At 49.8% G+C, this 4,572-nt stretch overlaps 1 long non-coding RNA gene across 1 annotated transcript; it reads left to right on the forward strand.

Annotated features, from left to right (window-relative positions):
• The first annotated feature begins 34 nt into the window (after positions 1-34).
• On the forward strand, positions 35-4,195 carry LOC111823680. The gene is made up of 2 exons (XR_002826753.1): positions 35-526; positions 3,659-4,195. It is a non-coding gene; the product is annotated as an uncharacterized LOC111823680 (long non-coding RNA).
• Positions 4,196-4,572: the final 377 nt, after the last annotated feature.

Raw genomic sequence — 4,572 nt, forward strand, 5'->3', positions numbered from 1 at the left:
CTTGGGTTGCACCAGCCGTGGGGGTTCCCCCGAAGCTGGAGAGGTGGCATGGGTGGTCGGGTAACAGGGAGAGGCACAGCACTGCGTGCACCCCCTTTCAGACAGCCCGGTGAGTCTCACCAGCCTTGCCGGGACTGGGCTCAGTGGCCCGGCCTCTGCTCCAGCTCTGAGAGTCAGAGAAGCAGTGTGGGTGGCAAATGCAAGCGAACCACCATCCTGCCCCTGCATCCGCTACAACCTGGCTCTGGGTGTGGGCCCCCTAGAGCGCGCCCTTTCCTGGGCCTGGGGCTGCTGCAGCGCAGGGTAGAAGGCCCAGGTGGCCCGGGGGTTGGCGATTCCAGCGATTGCTATGCAGATAGGTGTGCGGAATGGTAAAGGCAGAGATCACCCTCAGGGCATCATCCTTCACGGGGTCACACAAGTCCAGCAACTGCAAAACAGGACACAAAGGATCAGGTCAGATGCCGGCTCACTCACAGTGGCTGGACGCCCACCCCCAGCACCCGGATTTCCTGGGACCAGCAGGGTAAATACCTTCGATTTTGAATAACCCTCAAAGCCTTTTTCATCTTAGGAATTCTTAACTCGGTGACACCTAGTCTGGCAGAAGCCCACTTATTCCTTAAAAGGGTGGGGGTGGGCTCCAAATCAGCTGGGAGCTCCAGACCAGAGACTGAGAATTTACTCCCCCTCCCCCCTCTGCCCACTCCTGCAGCCTCCTCCTCCCTCGGGTCCCCTCCATAGTGCCTGGAGTGCCACCCTCTGGCGCTCACAGGCAAGTGAACTGGTAGAACTTAAGAGCCATTGAACTTCAGAGGCAAGTGGGTTCTCCCCAGCAGCACGTCCCTCCCCGACCCCCACCTCCACCTCCCGTGTCTCCCCCTACGTCCACCCCCACCCCTAGGGTGGCAACAGGCCACAGCTCCTAAAATGCCAAGCAGTGGTTGACTGCTGGGCTGGGGGGGAGGGGGGTGGGCATTGGCAACTGTGCGTCTTCCCTTGGCAGCTGCTGGAAATCCACCTCCTGCAGTTAGCGCCAAGGAACCCTCCAAGGCCTCCCCACCTTCCCGCATCTTCTACAACCACTGGAAGGCAGGATAAGACATCCCAGCGGAAAGGAGGGGGAGGTGCAGTCCAGTGATTTTGGAGACGCTGCAGTGGGTGTATTTTGTTTCATTTTCCAGGGTTTAGATGCCAGTGCATTTTTATTGCACCCCTCCCTCCTCCCCCCCCCAAAGCTACCAAAAATAATAGATTGCTTTTCTAACAGTAAACAATGGCTTCCCTTTCCATTAACCAGCTACACACTATTCTCTCTTTTTCCCGTTTTCAGTCAGCTGTAAATTTCTTTCACCAAATTACAGTTCACCCCAGGTTTTCATGGTTTACTTTTATGGTTTTAAACACATCACCTAACCAGCCACACCTTTGCCCTCCTGGGAGTGGTCATCCCTGGAGCGACACTGAGGCTGTTGGACCACAGTTCCTTGGCAGCAGTCCCAAACGCAATTCCAAGTGTTCAGAGAAGGGGAGTGGGCGGTCCAAAACTGGGGTGAGGGTGGCATGGGGGACGAGCATGAATTTTCATAGTCCCACAATACAGTACCTCCTCCTTTCAAATGTACTCTATTACATCAGTAATTTCTAATGAAAACCTTCATTCTTTATGCACTGTGGTTAAGCACCATCAAATCAGTACCGAAAAGACTTTGATCATATTTGCAAGAGGCACCGTGATGAACTTTCGCTGACCAAGATTTCAAAGTTTGTAATTAATACTCTTGACAAATCCCTGAGTAATCTGTCAGCTCTCAAAGTCTTTAACCACAAAGTTCAAAACCATGAGATGGGTAGTCCCTATACCTCCTACATATTGTGATACCAGTATTCAAGGTCATTTTTCCTTTGGGTTTGCATTAGAAAACTCAACCAATTTTTTTTCCATATACTTAACAACGGGGAAAATTCAATAATAAAATAGACTAAATTTAAAAAGAAGGAATTGATGGCTGGTGCAGAAGAGGGTTGCCTCATTCGCACCAGTTCAGAGAGTCACCCCTCCAATGACACTGAAGAGGAAGCTGTGTGGTGGGAAAGACCAGAGGTTGACTGCTCAGACTCTTTAGGGTCTAGATCAGTGGTTCTCAACCTTCCTAATGCCGCGACCCTTTAATACAGTACCTTGTGTTGTGGTGACCCCCGATCATAAAATTATTTTCGTTGCTACTTCATAACTGTAATTTTGCTACTGTTATGAATCGTAATGTAAATATCTGATATGCAGGATGTATTTTCAGGGGTCGCGACCCACAGGTTGAGAACCGCTGGTCTAGATGGAAGGATCAGGCCTTGTTCCTGTTATAATGCCTTTCACAGTGATCCCAGGTGTTCTCCCACCTCTGCCTGTGAGGAGGCTCATCATCATCCTTTCACTTACAGAGTGTGCACTGGGGTCCTCGCCTGCATTAGGGACCATGCAGGGCCCTGGAGGCTTCCTGGTGCTCCCTGTGGGACGTTTTACAAATATGATCTTAATAAAAAATAAACTTAGGTAGGTAATGTAGCGTGGATGATTATACAGGTACAGCATATTTTATTACCAGGGAGCCCTTTAGGACTAACCAAAGTACAGTGGGGCCTTGACTTACGAGTTTAATTCGTTCCGTGACGGAGCTTGTAACTCAAATTACTCGTATGTCAAATCAATTGTGAACGAGTGAGACACGTGATGCTGGGCTGATGTTGTGGCGTTCACTGTGACGTTCGCTGCGCCAACTAGCGGTGGGGTATCTGAAGCTGGCTCGTAACCCGAATTTTAGCTCGCAACTCAAAGCAAAAAATCTGAGAGACGGCTCATGTCTCGAAAAACTCGTTAGTCGGGACACTCGTAAGTCAAGGCCCCACTGTACTATGAAAGTTTAGTTTTCTTACCAAACATACGCTTCCATGTAAGTATAAAAATGGTGCACGTTGTAGGCCCCCACCCCAGCCTGCCAGTATGTGACCCAGTTATGCTGGGCAGAGCACCCCAAGCCCACCATCTCTATACAGAAAATTATGGTGAATAGCTTTTGAAGAAGCATCAATGAAGAGATGGCTTTTCAATGTAAAAGGACATGAACAAGTTGTAAGTTCTTGCAGAACATTTTTAAAAGGACAGACCCAAAGCGGAGGCGGTATTGCTCTAAAAACAGTGAGAACCTAAGAGCCACTGGAACTTCCCAGTGAGTGGAATTCGAGAATATCTGCTTTGAAGAGAGCGGAAACACTCGGCCCACACAGGGCAGCGTGTGGGTATGTTCCTGTGTGGATTTTCGGGAGGATATTTAGAACATCATTTTGGCTTCCCACCCACACCAAGTTGCAGTAGGTGATTTCTTTTCCTTCTCCTTTTGGCTCTCCCTGCATTTTCCTTGTTCTGCCAGGGAGAGTAGGATGGCCCCGGATGGGCAAGGACTGAGCTTTGCAGCCTCCTAAGCAAACCCTATTTTCCCGTGGTGCTTAAGGTGAGGTGCCCAGTGCACTTGCAGCAACACCCAGCTGTTCTTAAGACTCTGACTACAAGGTTTTCCTTCCTCTTTCCGTGACCCCACCTCTGTTCATGTAAAGTCCCTTACCCCAACTTGAAACGTCCCTCAACCACCTCTTTCTTGCCCAGGCACTGAGATAGTCTCTCCATCCCTTGCACCAGCTGTCTGGGACTTGCCTTGACCAATGAAGAGAAAGTGACGTGGTGTGAATTCCTGTGGTTGGGCCTTCAGCAGTCTTGCAACAGTCACCTTGCTCTCCTAGAACCCTGAGGCCACTGACTGGGCAGAAGCCCGGTCAGCCTTTGGGAAGATGAAAGGCCATGTGGAGGAGGACCGAGGGGCCTCGCCAACCGCCAGGCCTACTGCCAGTATGTGCAGGAAGTCATGATCTTGGACCCCCTAGTTCTATTGAACTAACATGATCACAGCCATAGTGTTAACTGCAGAACCTGGTCCTGCTCTGTTTCTAACAAGACCTGGAACCAACGTTTCAACCTCGGATACACCACTCACAAGCAACACTTGTGAACACCACTCACAGGTAACACTTGTAAACCCTCAACTGCTACCTCTTGAACCCCCACCCTGAGTCCTGGAACAGGAGCGACATCTGAGCCTTGTCTCTTGTCTCAGCTCCCAAATAAAGCTCCTTTTTTCTCTCCAAAGCTGGTGTTATGCTGTATGTGCATTGGCAGTGGACCCTTGTTCGGTAACAACAGAGTGATCTGACCTAAGACTAGAACCGCCCCGTTGCCTATCCACAGAACTCCAAGAAATGAACAACTGTCACTTTATGCCACTGAGCTTTAGGGCGGTATCTACACAGCAATCAGTCACTGAGCCCGATACCTTCCTTAAAATTCAAATTGGCACTCAGTGGACAAATTGGCATTCATTCAGTGGGACCATCATCAGCTGCACTTCTGCCACTTAATTATGTGAGGACAATTGTATGATTACACAACTAGTGGTTGATAGTGGAGTGTAGCTGACTGACCGGCTTGACTGTGGGAGAGCATTTCAGTCCTGAGAGAAGTAGTTT

This window comes from Myotis lucifugus, unplaced genomic scaffold (genome assembly GCF_000147115.1).
Source record: "Myotis lucifugus unplaced genomic scaffold, Myoluc2.0 scaffold_613, whole genome shotgun sequence".
Classification (NCBI taxonomy): Eukaryota; Metazoa; Chordata; class Mammalia; order Chiroptera; family Vespertilionidae; genus Myotis; species Myotis lucifugus.